The sequence below is a fragment of the Rhinolophus hipposideros genome, assembly GCF_964194185.1.
Source record: "Rhinolophus hipposideros genome assembly, chromosome: 2".
NCBI classification, from domain to species: domain Eukaryota; kingdom Metazoa; phylum Chordata; class Mammalia; order Chiroptera; family Rhinolophidae; genus Rhinolophus; species Rhinolophus hipposideros.
In genome coordinates, this window is record NC_138048.1 from 12,429,283 (window position 1) to 12,455,175 (window position 25,893).

Sequence of the window (25,893 nt, forward strand, 5' to 3'; positions counted from 1 at the left end):
TCACCAAGAATGGAATGCAAGTTAATGCCAACATAGAAAATACAGCACATACTAGTTGACTTCAATTTCTGCACATACAATTTCTGTTCTCGAATTTCAGTAATCTTTTTATAGAATTCCCATGCATAAAGTTCGAGAATCTATAAAGGAGTCAGACAATGTCTATTTAGCAATAAATATCATAGAAGAAATAAAAACATACAGACATACACACATATACACACAGTATAACACATGCACACACACAATTGTAAAGGGATAAAAAGATGGTACATTAATTATTCCTATTTTCAATGAGTCAAAATATTTCCTTGAATTGTAGTTTTCTTGGGGGTGGGGTATGGATGGCAGGAGGAAATCACCATCTCCTCAGCCTTCTGTTCCTCTTACTCACCAACAGCTTCTGCTTAAACCAGACTCTGGCAACATCCCAGCTCCAGGCACCAGCTCCATAGCAGTTTCTGTCTAGTTCAATCTGGTCACATTTCCTGGTGGTTCAACTTTTACTTCTGTCCACTCCCTATTTCTTCATAGCTAAGCTTCTAATTTATTGAAGACTAAAGTCTTGGGACTTCAAGTCATTTTCTGAAAGATGACTGGTGGATTGAGATTGTAAACTATTTCTGAGAGGGAAAACTTGGAGAAGCAGGATCATACAATGGCTCGTTGCGTACACTTCAAAATGAGATAGACCTACATTCAAATTCTAACTCTACCTCTTTGTGGTAGTTAATTTTATGGTACCCAATTATTTGATCAAATACAAGTCTAGATGTTACTTGAAGGTATTTTTCAGATGTGATTGACATTTAAATCAGTAGACTTTGAGTAAAGCTGATTACTCTCCATAATATCATGGGTCTCCATGGGTCTCCAATCATCTAAAAAAGGCTTAAGAGAAAAGACTGAGTGAGGTTCCTCCAGGAGAAAGAAATTTTTACCTTCAGACTCGATACCGCAACATCAACTGCTGGCATTTCCACCCTGCCCTACAGACTTCACACTTGCCACCCCCACAATCATAGGAGTCAATTCTTTAAAATAAATCTCTATTTCCTTATCTCCCTATGTACACACATACACACACACACACACACACATACACATTTTGGTTTTGTTTCTCTGGAGAGGCCTAATGATCTCTCATTGGCTCTGTGAACTTAGACGTGACATTTAACTGCTCAGAGACATTGTTTAGTTATTTGTAAAATGGGGATAAGAAATCTTTTTCTTGGGGTTTATAAGAATTACATAGGAAGCAGATATAAGTTGATAAGTACAGCATGTGACACATAGAAACCATCCACTAAAGCATAGTTATTGTCATTAACAGAGAGAGGCTTCATGGCACCTGTTGTCAGACCACAAGGATGTTGAACTTTAAACTATACTAATTGATTGTCACTTGGACCTCTGCCAATATTCTAGTGTATTCACAGCCGGGACTGCTATTTCAAATCTTGAACTTTGCTCAGATCTTGAGGAAACATTTTTTTATTTTATCTATACTGTCCTAGTCCTACTTATAATACAAATTTCCTTTTAAATAGCAATTTTCAAATAATCCTCTATTTCATAAAATATTTCAAAAAATGACCTATAAACACTCTTTGCTGTACTTTTGATTGATGCAGGGGCCATCATTCCACTGAGAGGTGCAAGATGCATTTGGATCATATTACTTTGGGAGTTTATGACCTTAGTAAACAATCAGAGTTAAATTTCAGAGCTACCTAAGGCTACTCTTAATTTCAGGTAAGTGCTAAGTAAATATCAGTCTCTTTTCAAAGTGTCTTTAATCTAACAATGTCTTTCACTTCATAAACTTACAATTGTGTGAAAGTTCTACAAAGCACAATGCAGCAGAGCATTTGTTGATTCTAAAATGAATCAATGCATACACATAATGAGTATATCCTGCATATGTAATGATAGATGCACCAGACAGAGGGAATTTTCTATACAGTTGTTAATGCCAGAAGGAAATTTTATGGGGGCTTTACAAATTATGCCCCTGAGAAAAATCTGGAAGGCATAATTCAGGTATAATAGGATTTGAAATTATATGTACAAAACTTGATGAGGTTTCATTCATTTTATCAATAAGAAAATAGTAGTGGTGTGGGAGGAGGGTAAATTTTCTACAGAACAAATAGTTTCCAGCATACCTTTCATAGAATAGCATTTGTATGATCATTTCTATTCCACATAAAGAACCTGAATGACATCTCATCACTTCCCCTATATAAATCTGCGTTCACACTCATGACAATGTTATTTCCACTCTTGCCTGCTTTATTCGATCTCTTTCACCTAATACCTTAAAACAAGTCAGATTTTGTGTTTTTCGGGATATTTGCTTTTAGTTGTTGGGCAAGAAACAAAAAGAAAACACCGGCATTTTATGTGGCTTTGTTTAAATACTATTTTAGCAATTCTACTTCCTATATGTCTGAAATCTGAAATACTTTCCCAGCCAATTATGCATATATCACATTTAATATTGAGAATGGTACACAATTCATTTATTGACTAACCTATTGCTATTTTCTAAATAGTTAAATTAAAGGCATATCCCATTTATATTAATCTTATGTAATATTTCATTGAAGTTTTATGTGTTTATTTTTTCTTCGTTTGGCTTTTGTATTGAATGGGAATAAATGAAAGCATATTTGACAAAAGTTGCTAATATTGTAACTTAAGTGGCCATAGCTATTTTAAAAAAATAGTCTATTTCCTCTATTTCACAAAATACTGAGTTGAAGAAAACCATCTTACAATATCCATACAATATTACTCTGTTGATAATGTTAGAAAATAGTCATAAACAGATATTTTAAAACTTAAAAGTGACCAGAAGTAGAAGAAGTAGAATAAAAGCAAGGTGTATATTTTCCAAAATACTAGAAAATATATTTATTTGAACGTAATCTGTTTAAAATTCAATATTAAAATAACGTCTGCATTCTATTAAAATGGGATACAGTCCCCAAAACCTCCATCAAATATATATATATATATATATATATATATATATATATATATATATATACAGAAGTATCACAGGAATAAAAATAAAGCTCCCTATAATGTTAGCTGACTACCTTAAGTATGCTTATCAAAGTACTTAGTATCAAAGTACTTATTAGTACTTTTGAAATTAGAGTGATTGAAATGTATATTTTCAAACACTGGCTCTTTTCTTGGTACATACTATGTATATTATGTTTATTAAATTTTTGTATATAATATTATTGTATATTTATTCAAATAATTAATATATATATATATTTATGTGATTATATACTTATCATTGGTTGAGTATGGCTTCTTAAAGGTTTCCTCCAATAATGTTGCGACTATTCTATTATATGTATTAATAAATATTTGTATATTTAACAAATAATGTATTTACAGTTAATATCCGTATTATTTTCGTTTCATTAAAGGCGTTTTTCTGCTTAGTACAATTTATGCATAATATTGCATCCTCTTTGAAGGTTTAGGATTTTAGATAAAGGTCCCCAAAACGTATTTCCATGCTTAAAAATTTGACCTTAAATTATTTAAAATCCATATTTAAAAAATAATTTAAGTGTATTCATTAAATTATAAACAAATCTGTTCTTCTAAATACTAGTGTGTTTAGCAATTCATAATTATTTCATAATTATTTTCTAATTCTCAACTCTAAAGACTTGTCATCTTCTTGGTAATTATTTCAAAAATTCAGAAAATATATAAAAGAAGGTATAAATTCTCAGCACATAAATGTATTAAAGTAATTGAAAAATCTCTCTTTCCATCTACTAATAATTTCACTTTACAGGTAACTAATTTTAAAAAACACGTGCTTTATCTCTAGATTATGTCTACGTTTATACAAATACATTTATGTCTATATATCTTCATTTATTTACTCTATTGTACCCATGTGAACAGGCATAATCACACTTAAAAATTGATTAATTATATACATATACGCTTGATATGTGCATATGCATATATGTGTATATACAAGGTGTGATCAAAACATATGGTGAATGTTTAAATTAAAAAAAAATGTTACAGTAAAAGACACGTTACCTTTAATCTTCTTCAAAATACTCCCTCTCCCTTCAAACACACTTATCCCATCGTTCTTGCCACTTTCTGAACCAGTTCTGGAAGTCCTCTCTCATGAGTGTCTTTAGTTGCACTGTCGTGACTGTCTCGATGCCCTGAGTCGATTCAAAACATTTACCTTTCATGGTCATATTGATTTTGAGAAAAAGCCAGAAGTCACACGGTGACAAATCCGGTGAATAATGTGGATGAGGACACACTGTAATGTTTTTATTTCACAGAAATTGCCATATACCAGAAGAAATGTGTGACACAGCATTGTCATGATGGAGGATGATTTACAGCACACTTCAAAACACACCTTCTCTCAACTGTAGCTCACACCCAACTGACCACCAAACAAGTTGAATCTTGTCACATACTGTTACTAAGGTTCAATGTACTGCTTCCCATATTGAAGATCCCTGTCTTTCTGTGGATGGCACTCAGCAGCAGCATTCACCATATGTTTTGATTACACCTCATACATACATACATATGTGCTTATTTACATACATACATGTATATGTATATATGTTTATTTTTTCCTCTAATATATGATACTGACATTTTCCTGTCAGTATATAGGTATTATTAATCTTCAGTATGTTTAAAACAATCAAATAAGTGTCATAAGGAATACATCTGCTCTATGTATGTTACTTTACCATGTGAAACCATCTATCTCTCCCATTACAGCATGATATCCTTGAGCACAGCAAACTATGTCCTGCTTCTCCATTCCTATAGTACAGTATAATGCACACTGTCTGGCACATTGCAGACGTCAAAAAAATATATTCACAGCAAGACAAATGATTGAATGTAAAGAAAGAATATTAAAATTAATTAAGCATTTACTGTCCATTTTGCTGCATGCAGCTCCTCCTTGCTCACATTAGCCCACTCGCCTCATCGCCACTCTTCAGGCAAACGGAGAATATGCCTACCTCTAGGCTGTGCATACACTGTTCCCTTTGCTTCATATATTATTCTTAGACATTCAACATCCACACAGATTTCTCCCTTACCCCACTAATATATCAGATTCTTCCCAAGAACTTTTCTGCCCTGTATGAAAAATGGCACCCTTTGTACTCTTATCATCTAATCCAAATTTATTTTTCTTCATACACAAATTAACATCACTCATTATGTTATATATCTATTTACTTACTTGTTTGATACCAGTCTCCCCCAATAGTCCAGTGAGAGCTGGAACTTGTCTGCTTTCCTCACTGCTATACTTCCTGTGTCTGGTAGAGTGACTGGCACAGGACAGAGGCCCAATTAATGTTGGTTTAATAAACAAATGATACATTTGGATTATTTCCATGTATCACCTCTATTTTCTATACATAGAGAATTAGCTAGATGGTTATTATCAACTGAAGTCAGAAAACTCAGTTTCTTGTGACATGTAACACAGGTCAATCATTCTCTTACCTTGAGCTTTTTTACGCTAGTTGCAACTAAAACACTTACTGGTACAGCAAACACAAGGACTGCCATCCACACTAACACTGATGGACCCAGCTCTTGCTGAAGGGGTAATACAGCCATCAGGATTTGAAAAAGGGGCTGACCAGAGGACATTGAAATTTGTGGTCAAATCTATGAGCTGCTGGGATCTACTGACATCAACATAATGATTTCACCAGTGGAACACTTTTTCTCATGAAACATTAGATGAAAGTAGGGTCTGGAAAAAGAGAAATAAAATATTTAGAGTTCATGGGCATCTTTATAGTCAAACAATGCTAACTTTTAGTATCGAAATTTAATATAATGTCAATAGACGTGTTTTTAGATGAGGAAATTATAATTATTGATCAAAGCACATAGTTTTAAAATTCACTGTGTATTGGTAGAGAATAACACTTGGGTTCCCAAGCAAATATGTTCACCAAGATCACTCTACAATTTATTGATTACAAAATTGTAAAATAAATTTATTCTAGATTTCTGACATTGAGGTGTCCCTCTAATCATTGGCATCCCTATAATGTTAAACCAATACAAATTACATAAATGAATCAATGAATATCTAATGAATGCTGATGAATAATATTATGCTTGAAACTGGAAAATTTAAAAGGGCACTGTTCCAATTCTCTCGAGATTTAATCTACTTGTGGAGTCTATTCCCCCCATACAACCTCCACACAGGATGATTGTAAGTATAAAAATACCTAAAAAGTGTTATGAGAATTTAGAGAGAAGACTATTAGAAAGACCTCATGGAGCAGATGGAAATACATCTTTTCTTCCAAGGCCCAATTCTCACTTTGTCTCTGTTCACATTATTCAGTATTTTTACATTGAATTCAGTATCACCACGTTTAATTATTGGTAATGTCTTACTAAGGTTGATGTTAAAAGTTAACTTGTTTAACTCCCTACCTATGTAAACATCTGAGATAAATGCTTAAATAGTTGTTAATATAGTGGGAAATTGGTATTTATACTGGAAACCAGGCAAAAGTCCATTCGTACCCCAAACATTTTAAGGTATTTCCATCACATTAATTTAAAGAGAGACAGATTTGAGAGCTGAGACTAAGAAGAGTAAATGGGATACAGGAATACAGGAGTCACTCAAAAAATCTATGTATTCAGTAAATTAATAATACACAGTCACAGGCAAAGCCCACCTGATAAATAAATAGGCAGGGCCTTCAGTGGAACTCTCCTACCGTGTTTCCCTGAAAATAAGACCTAACCGGAAAATAAGCCCTAGCATGATTTTTTCAGGAGGATATCCCCTGAACATAAGCCCTAATGCATCTTTTGGAGCAAAAATTAATATAAGATCTGGTCTTATTTTCGGGGAACCACAGTAACATTCCCTGCTTAAAGCACAGGAGCTTAGTGTAATGGAAGAAGCCGCCGGACCTGCCTGACGGACTACACAGCCTTGAGAGGCTCACCAGATGCCAGAATCACCCTAAGCTCCAAAGCTATTATAATGGTCAATCCTCATTTATATGTCTGCACAGAAGCTTGGAAACGTTTCTGCTGCTGAATAGTAAGGGGGACAGTGGTGCTGATGATCAAACAGGGACTACTATGGCCACAAGAGAAGAGAAAGAAAAAATACTAGTCACTACAGTAGTTTAGCTCCTAGCTATGTCTCCTCACAATGTAGTTCTTTAATCTCCCCCTAATACGTTACTGTGTCAGAGTAAAACAATGGAAATCCAAGAACTGTAATTCCCATTTCATGTAGTCCATAAAAAAGTTTAAGAGAGGTCCATTAATTTCTAATAGAATCTGACCCCAACTTATCATTTAAACAAATAAACTCTTTTCTCCCACCATTCTAAAAGGTGTAAATAAATAGTATTTAATATTAATTAAAATACTAAAAGATTGAGTAGTTTGAAGTAACTAAATTATCCAAGGAATCAAATAAATGCTTTCCTACTGGGAAAAAAAATCATAAGGAACATGAAAAAAATATTTGAATCTCTTTGTAATCGTTATAGTGAAAAAACATGATGCCCATCAAAAGTGAATAGTAAGAATAGAAACACTTTTTCAAAATATTGAAAACATACTGTTATTTTTTTAATGCAATTGTGGCATCAAAAGTACAAATGGATATCACAATAAATTGAAATTTTTAAACGAGTAGATATGTTTAAGACCTTTCCCCAGAAATTAGGAAAACCCTGTTTTTAAAAAATAATATGAGGAAAAATAAGAGTTAAGGCATGGAGAAGAGGTTCAAGAAATCACCACATACATATGAGAGATGAACATGTATGTATATATTTACATTTATACTTTATATATTTAGAGTAATGAAGAAAACCGTCTCTAGAGCAGAATGCCTGGGTCCTAAGGTCAGTTCCTCCATTTAATAAGTTTTTGACTATGAGTATATTATTCAATTGCTTTGAGTTTAAATTTCCTTATGTTATAAGAAGGTTACACAATTAAGTTCGCGAAGTCATCCTAGAAAAAGTGCTACATAACTCATTGCTGAATATCACTATGGTCACCTTCGAAGTACTCCCCTTGGGAAGCTATGCACTGACACCAGAGCCTAGTCCACCCTTCAAAGCAATCGTGGAACTCTTTTTCTGGAATGGCCATCAGAGATGTTGTCATATTACCCTTGATGTCCTGAACGTCGTCAAAATGTCTTCCTTTCAATATTTCCTTTATCATCATGTAAAAAAAGAAGTAATTGGGGGGCAGATCAGGTGAATAGGGAGGGTCTTCCAATACAGTTATTTGTTCACTGGCTAAAAACTCCCTCACAGACAGTGCAGTGTGAGCTGGTGCATTGTCATGATGCAAGAGGCACGGATTGTTGGCGAAAAGTTCAGGTCATCTCACTTTTTCATGCAGCCTTTTCAGCACTTCCAAATGGTTAACTTGGTTAACTGTTTGTCCAGCTGGTACAAATTCATAATGAATAATCCCTCTGATATCAAAAAGGATTAGCAACATCATTGCAATAAAGTTCACAAACTTAATTGTCAGACCTTGTGTGTACGAGCATTATATCTACATCAACACTTATAGCTGAATGTTTATCTGTATCTATATACTAACAGTGATTAATCTAAAACAGAATCTAAAAATAACAGTTTCAAAGAAGAGATTATGAATACACTACAATTGCTAAATGAAAATATAAACTGCTCCAGACTCTTTGAAAAATCTTTGGAACCCCTATTAAAGAGAAAACTATGTTCATGTTTCTTTAAGTCCAGCAATTCCACTCCTATGACAAAGGTATGTGAAAGGTATGTGCCCCACACCCCATAAAAAAAAATATATGTAGTATGAGTGAAGGTGGTAATCTGGTAATTGAGAGGGAAAGCAAAATAGAGAAAAAAATGACAATAGTAGGGAAAAAGCATAGTCTCTCTACATATGAACGTCTCTTCTATGCATTTATTTAAACTTATGTTTATATATAAGAATAAATGAAACAATTTGAAAGAATACTGCAAGATGACACTATGATTATAGTGGACTACACAACATGTTCTAGAATTCTCTGCTAGAAAGTTTTAATCTGCTAAAAGAGAGAGAGCAAGACTGAGGTAAAAATAAAAACTCCGTTTGTAACATCTAAAACAATGTAAAAGGTTGGGAGTTTAATCAAAAGGAAAATTAACCGATTTTCATTTAGCAATTATATTGTATTCATAATCTCTTCTTTGAAACTGTTATTTTTAGATTCTGTTTTAGATTCTTTTGTCTACAATATTTTTATTTCATATGAATCCTAGTTCACACACAGAAAAGCACAACTGTGACTCATCACTTTTTGAAACCATTCATTTCATTTATTGATATTTTGCTTGAAGAAGACCCAGATGAATGAGATATAGTTCTCAGCCTCAATAACTCCTCCTACTGAACTCGAAATATTTTGATTATTACAGTGCTCAATTCATTAATATTTCATTTTATCATCTGATGATAAAATTTGTTTTGCAGTTTCATGTTCTCCCACTTACATATTTGTTCCTTTCTAGATTCATTGTCATAACGCTAGTTAGTATCTTTTATTCTTGAACTATTAAAATAGCTCTATGATACTCCTTGTTTCCAACCCTATCCATTTTCAATCTTTCTCTCATGATCATCCACCCTATAGATCAAATGAGTCCCAATTCCATATAGAATTAAGTACATTTTTACAATGTATCTTTCAAGTTAAAAAAAATCTGCAAATACTTTTGTGTTACTACCCTAACCCCCCATGTCCCCCTCCTATACATGAAACACTGACTCTAGCTAATTACTAATATACTCATTTTCTGAGAGCTAGTACTCAATTCCGTACTCTTTTTCCCCTGTATTTCCAACAGTAGAGCCTTTGCCTGATACAATTCATCCTTCAGATCAATATTACACAATATTGTACAATATTAACTATAATATTTTTCTTGACCATCTCAACTATCAGCAACAGGCATCGTATAATTTAGAGCTGGAAGTGCCCTAAAATTTCCTACACAGTGGTGAACATACTTCTAATGAGACCTGGTGTACCTGAAGGGACCCTCGTAAGAATTCATTCTTCTTCATTTTCTTTGTGTGCAAAAAACTACACAAGGATTCTCCTTCTGATTCTAATCGCAGGATTTGAATTCTAACTCTTCATCTCCTAACCACACATAAGTATCTCTATTTTAAAGAATGTAACTAAATTGCATCAATTTTCTTTTTATTTTATAATTACCACAATTAAGGTATGGACAAAATTTTAACTACAGTGGTACCTCGATTTTCTAACGTAATCGTTCCAGAAGAGGAGTTCTGAAACATTGGAAAACTGAGGCACGGTTTCCTGTAAAAAGTAATGTAAAATGGATTAATCCGTTCCAGACCTTTAAAACTGAGGCACAGTTTCCTGTAAAAAGTAATGTAAAATGGATTAATCCGTTCCAGACCTTTAAAATAAACCCATAAAACAGCAATTTAGCATGAATTTTACTGCCTAATGATACCATAGATCGATGAAATGATACACAATGAAAGCAATAAACACAATATATTGTACTGTAAAAACAATAATAAATAAAAACACCGTGTAAAAACAGTACTGTAGATGATAAAAATTAAAATGCAATTTTTTTCTTACCTGCAATGATGATAGTCATGGTTTGGATAGTGGATTCCCTTCAATAATCACAATAGGTGAGTGTTGTTCAAGTGTTCTATAGCCCTTTTCCATAACTGCTGTAGGTGACTCCTCTCCTGCCATTGCTTCCCTTGTTTTTTTTTTTTTTTTACATCACTGACACCTCGTTTAGACTCACCGGATCTTTTCCTCACTAAAAATTTTTTAATTGACATTTGCTTTTTCCGATGTTTTAAAATTTGTCTAAAGTGAGACACAGCACTATCATTGAATGTGTTAATGGATTTATCAGGGTGATATTTTTCAACAGAAATTTGCACTTCAACCTATTTTGCACACATTTCTTTGATCAGTGCAGTAGAAACACTTTGTTTTCCTTCCTCCTCGGCAGACAATTCCTCAGTTGCCACCTGTTGCTCTGTCAGAATATGTTGAAGTTCTTCTGTGGTGAGTTCAGTCTTGTGGTCCTCCACTGACTCCTCCACATCATCACGACTCACGTCCAAGCCCATGGACTTTCCCAGAAACACAATATCCTCAACCATAGGAGTATCCTTTTCAACATCCTCAAATACATGTTCAGGGACAGCGTCTGGCCACAGTTTCTTCCATGCTGACTTCATTGTTCTGTGAGACACATCCCTCCATGCTTTGTCTATGAGATGTAAGCAAAGTAGGATATTGAAATGATTCTTCCAGAACTCTGGCGGGTCAGGTCTGTGTTCGAGGTCACCTCAAAGCACCTTTGGAACAGTGATTTGGTGTAAAGCTTCTTAAAATTAGATATGACCTGCTGATCCATGGGCTGGCTGAGAGGAGTCGTGTTGAGGGGCAAAAGCTTTACACTGATAAAACTGAACTCTTCCATCAACTCGTCCTCCATTCCTGGGGGGTGAGCTGGAGCATTATCCATAACAAGCAGGCACTTCATTGGAAGATTTTTGTCTTGAAGGTATTTTTTTACATGTGGCCTAAACACTTCATAAACCCATTCAATAAAAAATTGCCTGCTTACCCAAGCTTTGCTGTTTGCCCTCCACATCACATGCAATTTGCTTTCTATGACATTGTTTTTCTTAAATACCCTGGAGTTTTCAGAATGGTAGACTAGCAAAGCCTTCAACTTAAAATCCCACTTGCATTCCCACAAAACAAAAGGCTTAGCCTGTCTTTCATGGGCTTGTGTCCTGGCAATGATTTTTCCTCCTTTGTTATGCAGGTCCTCTTTGGCATTTTCTTCCAAAAGAGTCCTGTCTCGTCACAGTTGAAAACTTGTTGGGGAAGGAAACCCTCTGCCTCTACATAATCTTTAAATTCCAAACAAACTGGTTGGCGTCGTCTTTGTTGGCACCGGCAGCTTCACCATGTCTCACCACATGGTGTAGGCCACTTCTCCTCTTCAAATTTTCAACCACCCTCTACTTGCCTTGAAAATATCACTCTCAGCACTTGTTCCAGGGGTGTTTTTAATGAGGTCAGCATGCAAATGTAAAGCTTTTTCACAAATTATGCTCTCAGAAATGCTGTCACCAGCCAACTGTTTTTCATTTATCCATATGAAAAGCAATTTTTCCACTTCTTCAATTGTCTGTGTTCTTTGCCTTGTAAGTGTTTTAACACCTCTTGCAACATTGGCACCTTTAATTGCTTCTTTATTTTTTAAGATGGCACAAATTGTAGATTTGGCAATACCAAACTGCGTTGCCATATCACATACATGGACATCACTTTCATGTTTGGAAATAATTTCCTTCTTCACCTCTATTGTTGTTCTGTTAATGATTCTCTTGGCTTTGCAGCTTTTATCCATTTCTCACATCAAGGGGTGATTGGCAGAGGGCTCCTGAGATGACATGAACACAGACTGATTGCATACAGTCACAAAAACAAATTTAGTTGCAACAGGGCTACTTAGATTAGATGAACACAGATTGATAAACTGGGTTCCACAGAGTCACAAAAATTAATCGGTTGCAAGAGTGCTCCTGAGATGAGATGAGCATAGGTTGATTGTCCACAGTCACCAAATAAGCCCAAATATCAACTCCGTGTTGCGCGAGTGCTCAAAGATGACAGCTAGGCCTCAGGATCTTGCACTCAGCGGAAGCCATGTGACATGTTTGATTTCCAAGGTGTGTTCGAAAACCGAAGCATTTACTTCTGGGTTTACGGCGTTCGTAAACCGAAATGTTCATCAACGGAGACGTTCGAAAATCGAGGTACCACTGTACAAATGTAGAGTCTAGACATGGTTATTAAATTTAAATTAACTGAAATTCAAAATTTATTCCTTTAATCCTACTAGTCACATTTCAGAGGTTCAACAGCCGTATGACTAATTGTTACCATACTGGACAGTGCAAATATAGAATAGTTTTAAAATCACAAAAATTTCTATTGCATATTGTTTAATGGAAGAACGCCCCAGGATTGCCCACGTTAAGCCAGGACTAACTAATTCTGTTTCTGAACCGTATCTTGTTTCTTAGTCCTCAAGCATTCTCATGGAGCCTGCACCTGTGAGATAAGGGGAAACAAATCTGAATTTGGAAACCAGACTCTTAAAGTGAAGAGTCTGGTTTCACAAGTGCAAGGAAGCCAATGTTCTTCCCCACAGACCTTAAAAATGTTATCCCCTGAATTTACTTTAAAGTAACAGCAGTCAGGTGGGTGGATACAGAATAAGAAAATTCTAGCACCTCCCCTCCTCACCAAGAAAAGGGTCTGAGGCCTGACCCTTTCACCCCCAAACCACTTAACCCCACTGTAATAACATGTTCCTGTGAAATAGGGCCAGTGGCAGGCAAATATGGGTCACCTGTGTCACTATGAGAGCCATTTAGGATCTTGAAGGTATCTACATATGATAAAAATCATAATCCTAAAGCCTATCAAGATAAAGGGAAATTTAACAACCTCAATTAGTCCTGTGGAGATAGTCTCCCTCTGGAAGGCAGATGTAGGATAAGACTCAGAAGAAAGGCCTGCCTTATTATATCAGTCCTAAGAGCATGTGATGTCCCAATACATCCTGAAAATACAGGTTTTAATGTCTTTTGCTGCTTGTTTGATGGACTTGGAGTTAAATTGTAATCCGTACTACAGTATGGACTGAGCCTGCTTGACCACCATACTCCTGTGATCCTTGAGTGACCTTTGTTCTTAAACAATGTCTAAGGAACAATCCAGTCTCACCCCTGTCGTCACTGTTCCCGCTTATATTATCTTCAGGGTCTCTGTGCCCTTGCAATGGACTCACAAACAACACTTGCTTTTCCTTTTCATTTCTGACAGCTTGCTCCAATTTCTATTGCAGTCCACTCTTTTATTTTTGTAAATTCACCCAATCTTATATGCAAACACCAAATGCTTTAATCAATGAATGGAATCCTGTTCCATAAGAACCATGTATCAAAAACAAGTGTTAGCGTTTAAACTGAGACAGATTCTTTAATAACTGTCTTCCATATCGAGATTTCTCAGAATTCCTCTGGCCCTATATTTGGGCTGTGCTATACAGAGCTAGCTCTGCAGAAAGTTCAGTTATATTCCCTGGCTCAGTTGATCCTGGGTCATTCCAAGATCTTTAAAACCACTTTATCCTTCCTATTTGGCCTAATATGGCCAAATGGTCTGTGATGCTTCATGCCCAGCTAAGCTCAAATTACAATACTTCCTTCTACTTATACAAATTCTACAGCTCTACCAAGGATCATCTGAAGGCTTCCTCCCTACGTGAAGTCTTCCTAAACTGCATACAATCATTATAGATTTCCTGCTCACCTAATCTCTTATAAAATCTTTATTTAGTTCCACACATTTATCATGTATGCTAATAATTCTCCCAGTTTCCTGAAGGCAATGGTTCATTTATTCATTTACTCAGTCATGCAACTTTTATGAAAAAAAATGTATAAAAGCTACTCTCTTAGATCATAAAGATACATCAAGAAAATGCATTTCTATTCCAAATCTTGAAGAGCTCACAATTTATAGAGGAGTACAGAGTAAGAATGCAAAACACAACTGTTAATGGAATAATTCAGCAATAACTATGAGAGGGAAGAAACCTTTTTTAATTGTTTCTAATTATGATGTAAATTAAAGGCTTAGGATAGTAAAGAGGTGTTATTTAAAATTGTATTATCGAGAAAGGACAAATTAAATTTTAGGGTTAATTCAGGTATAAGGTTGGGGATGGAGTGGGTTGCGGCTTAGAATGAAAGAGAAGCAGATAATAACTGTATAGAGAAGGATAGCTTTGTTGCATGAAAAAATAATGTAGATTGATGAGCAGGAAGAAAAAAACATAGTATGTAGAATGAAAATGATTGTGAAAAGAAATTTAATGATACATAGACAACCATGAACACATTCAATTCTATTCACTTTCTGAGGAGAAGTTAAATGACATAACAGGGGGCAAAGAACATCATTGAATTGCATAGATTAGGGTTGATTAGAAATTGCAGAAATTATAGGGACAGGACCTTATAGAGAAATTAATGCAACCAATACTGATGAGTCAAAGTTCTTTTAAAGCGAAACAAATGTATATTTAAAGACCACCCTAAAAAAATTTAACATACTCTCTTATTTTCCTAGTTCTCTTAAAGTACATTTGGGAACAGTCCATTTAGAAATTGGGAATGCCTTAAACTTTTTACCTTTTTGTAGATCAGTCCAATTATAGTTGTCTGAATTTTTGCTGAAGTGAGCATGTTAAAATGTTGATGTTGCTTAAGGACCAGGGTTTGCAAAAAGACTACAACAAAAAGTGGCAAAGCCACTCCAGCCAAAATTGGGGCAGTGTTCACAGAAAATGATCATTTGCTTGAATGTCATAAAAACTGAGAACAGGGAAGAAATGTTAAACATCTAAAGTAGTTAAATACTAATGAGAGTTAAATGTTGCCAAAAGTTACACACACACACACACACACACACACACACACACACACAATCTTACCTGTTCTTTTTCTCTGCTTGCCCAATTTGGCATCTTTCTGCCCTGTGTTTTTTCTCAAGCATTATATAATAAAGGAAAGAGACTCAATTATTTTCACAGGCTTGCGGTGCAAGGTTGTTTTCTAGTTTTCTTACGGTAATCTCATCAAATAACTTTTCTCATCTAATGTCATCATAGAAGTTAAGAAACAGAGACATATAAAATCTGTTGATTTTTTTTTTTTGTTTTTCAATTTTTGGTAAACCTCCTCTCAGGACCACATCAAAATTACAACTAACCTACAGAAAAACCAGCATTGAGAATCACTTGAAGTCTAGCTGAATCGAAGCCCTACAACTAAGGGTATGCAGAAGAAGCCACTTCAAGACGGGAGGAGGGGCGGAACAGGCTGGTCACACACCTGAGTGTGACCATTAAAAATTGGGAGGGATATTTCATCTGGGGAGATAGGGTAGTTCAACCAGAGGGTAGTTCACCAGCCTATTCCCAGCCTTCTTCCAAATAACATAAAAAAAAAAATACCTACTTGTTTAAGTCATTTTTATTTGGCTATTCTGTTACTTGAAGCCAAATATACTCCTAAGTGATATAGTTCAGATATACACAGCTTATGAGCTTGGTGACATGACTTGTTTATTAAGAAATTAAACCCATATTTATACCCAGGCCTTCTGACTCTATAGCTTCAGTTCTTTCCATTATAAAGTACAGTAGTCCAAGAGACCCTAACAAAATATTACACTACTACAAATTGGGACTGCTTTCATCGTCATTATTACTGAATAATCTCAATTGAGGTTATGAGAAAATTGGGCAGAACTAATACAAGTAAAATGAAATACATATATAAACTAACCATACATTTAGCAATGCCTGGGATGGATTTAAACCCTGTGGTAACCATGCATGCACTGGATTCAATTTTACTTTTATTATACTACATAATATCATATTACAATTCATATTTAACAAAAAGGCTTAAATATAATAAGAAAGGGCCTTTAGTAATCACATTTCTATTGCCTCAGATACATTGGACATGTTCCTGCAACACGGTTTTAAAAACATATAAAGCAATAAACTACTTTCCTGTCATATTAAGTATTTCCATTCCATTCCATAAAATAAATATTCACTTTCAACATAAGATTACATTGATTTTCACAAAAGCATTTACTGCCTCAGCATTCTGAGTTAGAACTGTGCAAAACTCAGCGGGTTTTGGTTCACAGGGATAAGTGACCCCTTGGCTTTCATGCTGAATTTCCAAATAAAGCAGCATCTACAAGTGACACTTAAGCTGAATTGATTGTGTGGCTAAACAACATGGCTCGGTTGTTTAACTACTATGACTTCTCATTTCCCAGGTGTGTGCTTCCTCCTCCTTTTTTGCTCACTTCTGGTAGATGTTCTTATATGGCCTGGTCTTACTTTCACACACAAGAGTTCAGGAGAAGAGCAAGCAGTGATTCTTTAAATAAAATCTTAAGGCAGGTTTTGGGAAGCAACTAGAACCAATAGTTGACTCTCCCAATCAACGAAATGTACCATCAACAAAATTCCCCAAACTTGTGGATTTTATTTCTAAAACAATAATAAGGTTCATAATGCATCTTGTAATTTTCAGATTGATATTTGTTTTCAAAATTTTATCCTCGCAACTTTCTAGAGCAAGCAGAGCAATATTAATCCCCCCCCTCTTTAAAAAAAATATTGGGGAACAGTGTGTTTCTCCAGGGCCCATCAGCTCCAAGTCATTGTCCTTTAATTTAGTCATGGAGGGCGCAGCTCAGTTCCAAGTCCAGTCGCCATTTTCGATCTTTAGTTGCAGGGGGCGCAGCCCACCATCCCAGAAATTGAACCAGGAACCTTGTTGTTGAGAGCTTGTGCTCTAACTCACTGAGCTATCTGGCTGACCAATTTCCCATTTGTATAGGCAGTTAAACACCAAGAACTCCCGAGACTGGTCACAGATTTTTAAATGTGATATAAACCTACTCTAACTTAACCCAAATCAGACAATGCCTTTAATTAAGTGTAATATTTCCACTCTTTCAATTTTATCTTGGAGGAAATGTTGACTATATTTAACTTTAACAACAGTACATACATATTTCATCCAACAGATGTAAAGAGTAACAAAACAGTGGCAGGTGACTAGAAAGGTGAGATGAAATTTTGTGGATGAGTAATGTTTGAATATTTGGAAAGTGTATGTATATAGTAGCATTACCATTTGTTTTTCTATTAGTAACCTTTTAAAACATTTCTGGAAAGGTGTGATTGTGCTGTAAGAAAAGACAAGGTCAGTGTCCAAAAATCGTAGAGTGGGACAAAGTCAAGAAATATACAAATCTATACTTACCTGGCAGGGGAGATACCATGATCACGAAGGTGGTTTTCCCAGGGCGAGGCTTATCCATTGCACTCCGGATGTGTTGACCCCTGTGATTTCCCCAAATGTGGAAAACTTGACTGCATAATTTGTGGTAGTGGGGGACTGCGTTCGTGCTTTCCCCTGAGAAAATTAAAAAAAAAAAAAGAAAGAAATATACAAATCTTAGTAATATGGGAGGAAAAGGTAGAACAGATTGAAAGTTTTATCCCTAGTTAAAATAATGGTTCCACTGTGACCTATGAAAACTTTAACTTGATTTTTCCATGTATGCCAAGGGGATTATTCTATGACCATGATTATTATACACTGATGACAGATCATATTTGCTAATACAGGCTTTGTAATTATTTGATCATCAAAATGATCTAGACAGCTACTGCCTTTGGAATCCAGGTACATAAGCACATAATTTCCTAATTATTTGTATCATCTGAGTACATTTTAATTGAATTATTCATATAATTATGGGAGCTTGAAATTGGCCTAAGAAATTATTTCTTACTCAAAGAACATATCTAAGAAAAAAAAACAACAACAACAAAAAAAAACTACTGTCTCCAAAGAGATATTCTTTTAGATAATAGCTATGTTTCAGCTACAATTGTTTAATCACGAAAAAAGAAATCAAATTAGTCATGCCAAGGACAGTTCCAGATAATAGCATACTATGAAAATTATTTCCTATCTAGTTCTGAAATGTTAAATTTAAATATAAAATAAATGTGATATTCAATAATCATAGCTTATTGGTTTGTTTTGATTGATATAAGATATGGACTTCAAGGTATTCAGTTGCCATTTTTAAAATTTTCTATGCCTTATCTTGCTTGTCAAATTTAATTTAGCTCCTTACTTTAAACCTCCTAAAATGATGTTTGTAATATTTAATATAAATGCAGCTTGGTGATTAAAGTTTTAAAAGTATATTTACCTAAAATTGATGTAGACAATCTTCTTTGTGCCAAGATCGTGTCTCATGAAACTGAAGAATGGAAGCTCGAACCAAGGAGCGGCGAGGAATTGTAAAAGAGGATAGTTAATTAAAAGTAAAGAATAAATGCCTAGGAGTGGAATTACTGGATCAGAGGGTAGTTCCATTTTTAGATTTCTGATATACCTCCATACTGTTTTCCATAGAGGCTGCACCAATCTGCAATCCCACCAACAGTGCACAAGCGTTCCCTTTTCTCCACATCCGCGCCAGCACTTGTTGTTTGTTGATTTATTGATGATATTAGAAAACAGTCAGTAACCACAAAATGGCCTCAGGGTTTTTGAAAAATAATTTCGGGAACGTAATCAATAATGTTGTAAAGATTTTGTAGGGTATCTGATGGACACATGTCCCATTTGGGAGACCACCTCAGGGAAGATGTAGATGCTTGATCAATGTACTGTACACCTGAAGCTGAACAATAACGAGTGCCAACTATAATTTTATATAAAAAAAAGAAAGTTGGTTATACATTCTTTTAAAACAAAAGGCATACAATTTTCAAGTGGGTGATGTACAGCAATCCTTAATTGTTTCTCTGATGTGCCCCCTCACTCCATTTAAGCAAACTTACAGGACTTCCACTAGGTCTTCCCTTCTACGGAGCTGGAAAGGGGGGTTTCAACACATTTTAGAGAAAGGATGAAGCAACTTATGCTACATTCTTAGAAGGCCACATTTACACACCACGTGAACTGTTCTTCTGCTCTCGCCAGGCTGTTGCTGCAAAACTGGGCATCGCTATGCTGAATCTCTCCATCTCCTATCACCCTTGCTTACCTAACCTCGTTCATTATCTGACCTCAGTATGTCCAGGGCCCCAGCAGAGAGGTTAGTAACAACCTATCCAGTGAGGCATATGAGACATAGACCTTTTGGAAAACAAGTATGCTCATGCCTGGTCTTTACCCAAGAATCTTAAATAGCCCCTGGCTAGAGTAATTCTTTTTCTATGATATATAGAAAATCTTCATATAATCTGACCCTGTATCACATCTGTCCTCCCTTTCTGCATCATAGTCTACAAAGTACCAAGCTACATTCTCTTCCGTATCTCTCTTTGCACAAACTATCGCTAAATATCCATCAAGAACCAACACAATCATCTCTATCAGCAGCCAAACCTTCCCTGAACTCCTCCTGCAGCTGACACTCAGCCTTTCTTCACGCCACACCTTGGCGCAGTCCTTATGTCTGCAAGCATCACATAGTCACGCAACATGTGTTTACATAAGTAGTTTCCTAATACGAGTTTGTTGAGTCTAGGAATTTGAACTTTTCCCATTTTTTGTACTCCAATACCTGTCATGCTTGAGGGAAGGCTTGTTGCCGAGATTGATTGAGAGGATTAAGCACACCATCCTGAGAACCGAAAGGCACTCGCTGAGAGCAAGATCTTATATATCTCCATCAAGCATGGATGGAGGGAAGGCACCATTATCACCTTCTCCAAAGAAAGGGATGCCACGCCTGATGACGTCCCCACAAATATCATTTTCCCTCTCAAACAGCCCCGTGCCTTGGGTCTAAGGCATCGGCATGCTGTGCGGTGCTCTGAGCAGCCTCAAGCAGGTGGAGCTGGAGCAGACTGAGGGGCTGGGAGCAAGGCCGGGTCACAGTGTGGGGATGACGGGGCATAAACATTTGTTCCACCGCAGGGTCACTCTTTCCCCTCTCTCTTTCCTCTTCTGCTTTTTTTTTTTTGCTATTCATTTTCTTTTTTTTATTTATTAGGGTGACAATTGTTAGTAAAATTACATAGATTTCAGGTGTACAATTCTGTATTACATCATCTATAAATCCCATTGTGTGTTCACCACCCAGAGTCAGTTATCCTTCCATCACCATATATTTGAACACCCTTACCCTCATCTCCCTCCCCTCACCCCCCTTACCCTCTGGTAACCACTAAACTATTGTCTGTGTCTATGAGTTTTTGTTTCTCATTTGTTTGTCTTGTTTTTGGTTTCTATACCACATATCAGTGAAATCATAGGGTTCTCTGCTTTTTCTGTCTGACTTATTTCGCTTAGCATTATATTCTCAAGATCCATCCATGTTGTCACAAATGTTCCTATTTCATCTTTTCTTACCACCAAATAGTATTCCATTGTGTATATACACCACAACTTCTTTATCCATTCATCTATCGGAGGACATTTTGGTTGTTTCCATGTCTTGGCCACCGTAAACAAAGCTGCAACGAACATTAAAGCACATGTGTCTTTATGTATAAATGTTTTCAGATTATTTGAGTAGACACCCAAGAGAGGGATTGCTGGGTCATATGGTAATTCTATTCCTAATTTTTTGAGGAACCTCCACACTGCCTTCCATAAGGGCTGCACCAGTCTGCATTCCCACCAACAGTGTATGAGGGTTCCTTTTTCTCCACAGCCTCTCCAACACTTGTTACTATGTGTCTTGTCAATGACAGCCATTCTGACTGGGGTGAGGTGATATCTCATTGTGGTTTTTATTTGCATTTCTCTGTTGAGCATTTTTTCATATGTCTATTTGCCATTTGTATGTCCTCTTTGGAGAAATGTCTTTCTTCTTATTTTCCCATTCATTCTAAGGCAGCTTTTCCTTATTTTCAGCTATATTTTACCCTGGAAGGTAAGTGGCACCCTGGTCAACATTCCTCCGACTGAATAGTAAGTGATGCTTTGGTTTGCAAAAGAAAAGGGATAATAAATATTTTGAATCCAACAGCCTGAAAAAAAAATACCCAGGGACAGAAACCACACTGCCAAGGTGACTTTCCAGGAGGGAAACTTTGGTGTCAAGGTTAAAGGATGTTTCCCCAACACATTAACATGAGCCACGAGACAGACTTGTAAGCAGCATGGGTGCTGTTCCTAGACCCAACCCCAACCACCCAGGAGCCACTGGATAACGTCCACCCCAAACACACCCCTGAGGATCCACCCCCCTTGGGATCGTCACCACTGACTTCTCCATAATGATGAAGCCACTGTTTCTTCTTCAGTGATACTTTCTGAACATGTACCTGGCCTTGACCTTCTTCAGATGTAGAAGGCCTGTCTTCCCCACCGCCCTCAAGAATATAAAGCATTCCAAGAGGGGGAAGGTGTGGGCTGCTATCCATGGTCACTAAGACTAAGCCTAGAAGCAGGAGACACAGCCCATCTCCTCACACTTCACCAGGGATGAAAGGGGCTTTTGGGGACTTGCTATCTATTTCTAGGCTAGAGCTTCAGGGGATTGGTCACCTTTCAGAAGCCAAAGAAAGCAAACGATAAGGGCTGAAGTAACTTCTTCCTTTCCCTAAGCACAAGGCCCGAGAAACCCAAAACCCATGTCCCCCACACAGCACACAACCAAAACATCACTGTTATTAGAGAGACATTTATTAGGGAGAATCAACATTATCCCAAGGTAGGAATTATTTGGGAGTGGGACGATGTTTTCCATGGAAATTCGGGAAAGGGTTTGGTGTGAAAATAATAGAGACACATCTCAGAAAGCTGTGCCTTCATTAGTGTTGAGACAGAGAGAAGCCGGAGGCTCCACACCAGCTCGACGCCTGCAGGTGGGGTTTGGATGGGCCGCGGTCTCCCTGTGAGGCCTGCATTGGGGGTGCATCTGATGGAATAGGCGCTGCATAAATGCTGCAAATTTCTGGGGTTGTCTGTTCTTGTGTCTTTTCTGTTGAATACTTGGAGAAGTCTGGGCCAAATAGACAGCTTCTTCCTGGCCTGCATTCTTGTTTGCCACTTTACGGCAGGGAGCCCTGGAGTTGAGTAGGGGCCCCCGGGGGAACCCTAACTGGACCCGTACTTCTGCCTTCTGCTAAGCTTTCCCAAACTTCAGTCGGGAGGAAAGGGGCTCTTGGGGGCAGGGGATGTCTGCTGCATGCCGGCGCCCCAGCTTCTCCCGCAGGCACCTCCCAATGCCTCTCCTGACTTTATCTTTGGTCGTCCCAGGCAAGGCACCTCTGCCTTGAACTGGGCCTCTGCTCTGTGCACATGATACGGGGCTGCCCACTTCCTGGGGATTTTCTTTCTTTTTGCCTTCTCTGTCAGGATGAAGACAAGGAAACAAGCGTCTCATTTGCTTTCCAAACGGTCTTTTGGGAGCAGACTGCCCCTTGTGTGACGTGGTCTGTGAAGACTTGCTCCCAAGCACCTCCTCTAATGCCACGTCTCGAACAGGATCATTCTTACTACATGTTTCCAACCCCAGATCACCTCCAGCAAGCCCTTCTGATGTGGGGCCTTGAGGACTCACTCTCTTATTAGATGGTGGGAGAATCTTCTTACACCACCTGAAGACCCGCCTAGGGCCCCGAGGCTCCTGCCGCTGCTCCATACTGATTCCTCGGTCCTCCATGTGGACAGGCAGCCCCTGGGAAATTCCCCCGTCCACACCAGAGACACCCTGAATCAGGCGAGCTTCGTCTGTCAAGCTGTCTGACGGACTCACCCTGGGACCATCTAGTTCCTCCTCAGAGCCATACATGAGATGTTCATCTGAAGAGCTGTCTGAGTCACCCAGATGATCTTTGGGGTCATTCTCTGGGCTGTTTCCCTTATCTTTTCCCATATCTTCCTCTAGATTATGTACTTCTGAGCCCCTCTCACTGAGAGGCAGGTCCCACTGGTGTTGCATGAGCTCCTTTCTACGGTGATGTTCTATATTTATAGTAACCTCATTGTTGAGAGGAAATGCTCCAGGAAGGATGGAGGTTGAAACCTGGGCTTGGGAGGGCTGGTGGTAAGCAGAGTTGGGATGGGAAGAACAAAAGTAATGAAAACTTTGGGCCACAGAGGGTAAACCCCACAAACATTCAAGTTGGTGGCGCAACAGGCTCCATCCCTGGTGTTGCATTATAAATGAGCTGGAATCATCTGATTCGCTGTGGAGGTGATGGAAGTACGCTCCACAGATGCCAATCTGGGGTATGGGACCAGATGGTACAGTTGGGATTGTACATTGAAGGTGGACTAGATGTCGGGTCTGACTGAGATATAGGAGCTGGGATTGGGGCAGGGATTGAGCGAAGGCATGAGGCTGCACCCCAGTTAAGGATGGAAGTAAGGCATTGGAAAGTACTGGGCATAGTTGGCCTGTGGGAACATTTGTGATGTTGTGGAAAGTAAAGACTGATGAATAGTCACTGAAGATATTGACAGAAAAATGCAAGATCTCACTGGGTAATGATGGGAAAACCCAGAAAAGATGGATGTGGTTTTCCACCCAATAAACCCGCAAGGTCCTAGGACGTGAGGGCTGCTGAAGGACATGCTGTTCCGCTGGTATGCCTTTGTTTCTCCAAACAGGAATGGTGACGAATAAGTCATGCCTAGCAGAAGCTAAATGTAACACGTGTCGTGAAGGATTTAGGCAATAGTCTGGCCTATGTTGTGTGAGGAACGATCCATTTTTCTTCCCTTTTCCCTTCCACCTCAGGAAAGGACTCCTCCTTTGGACTTGTCTCTCAGGGAATGCCATGGTTTCTGGGCTGAGAAACATAAGTTGACCATACCCTATGAGGTTGCCTGCAGGATCTCCTGCAAAAGAGGCCTGTAAAGAATAGAGGGCAAAAATAACGCTTGCTTGAAATCACATTGTGCCAAGGGAGGAGGGAATGAGTCTTTGGCATGAGCTAATCTTCAGCAGAAAAGGTTTGCATGTGACACGCTGGAATGGTCAATGTGACCATTGGAACAGAAGTGGACAATGCATCAGGGCTATCTGGAGATGCCGTCTCTGCATCAGGCTTCCATGGGATGGAAATTTATTTAGAGTGAATCACAGTGAAATCGTAGCCTGGTGGTGGTGAGGTACACAGCATTGGTGGTACCTGATGTCAAGCCAATGAACTAGTTGGACCCCTTGCCTGGGAAAAATTTGGTAAGGGGTTGATATCTTGGGAAAGGGAGGGGTGAAGAAAGATGGAATTCAGAGTTAGAGCGGCACCTGATTGAAGAAGAGGATCTGCTCTTGGAGTGCCATGTGGTGGGGCGAAAAAGGGTTGAGGTGGGTAATGGCCCACTGGGAATGCAGCTTCTAAGGGAGGAAAAGGCTCTGGTGGCAAAGAGTGACCTGGTGTTGTGGGTGAAGGAAAGTCAGACAAGGGGGTCATTGGATTAGGAGAGAGAATTGGGGGTGACAATGGGAAAAGGCTCAGGCAGAGGGACTGGTATTGATTTTTCCTGGAGGTACTTCTGAGAAGGTGGCAGACAAAGGGAAGGATGACTCAATCACATAATCTGTGGAAGCCACAGTGGACACTGAGGCAGTAGCATCTTCCCGGGCCTCAGGGAATAGTAGACAATTGACCACAGTGGTTGCACTATTGCTTACCTGACAAAAGGGGTGTGGACGTAACCGCTGATGAAAGCAGGTGGTATCATGATCCCGGTGCGAGGGGCTGCAAGAGACAGGAGGTACAGAGCTACAGCCAGGACCAGAACAGACAGGAGACCCTAATGGCCCTGTGTGGGTGGGGCCACCTGAAAAAGCCTACTGCCCTTCACATTCCTCCACATCCCTGACTTCACAATACACCCAATAGCACTCACTGTGGGCCTTCATGCCCATCCCTGTTCCTATGGCTACTCCATCCCATGGCTACTCCATCCCAAGACTATGGAAGGCTGTACTGAGTCCCTGGAATTGCACAGAACATGCTAAAGAGGGATCACGGAACAGGAGGGAAGACTATTCACCTTTTGTCGATAGAAAGCAGCCGTGTTTTCTCCACTTCTGTCCTCCGGTAATGCCTCCAACCTGGGAAGCCAGGAGAGAAAGTTATGTGGGATGAAGGCAGAAGCACAGGTAGG

General features: G+C 38.0%; 1 pseudogene across 1 annotated transcript in view; it reads right to left on the bottom strand.

Moving 5' to 3' along the window:
• LOC308506457 (multidrug resistance-associated protein 1-like) overlaps nucleotides 1–11,343 on the bottom strand; it is a 39,015-nt pseudogene extending 27,672 nt beyond the window's left edge. Inside the window, exon 1 of the transcript in view lies at nucleotides 11,088–11,343. The product of the transcript in view is annotated as a multidrug resistance-associated protein 1-like (transcript). The remainder of the gene's footprint in view (nucleotides 1–11,087) is intronic.
• Nucleotides 11,344–25,893: the final 14,550 nt, after the last annotated feature.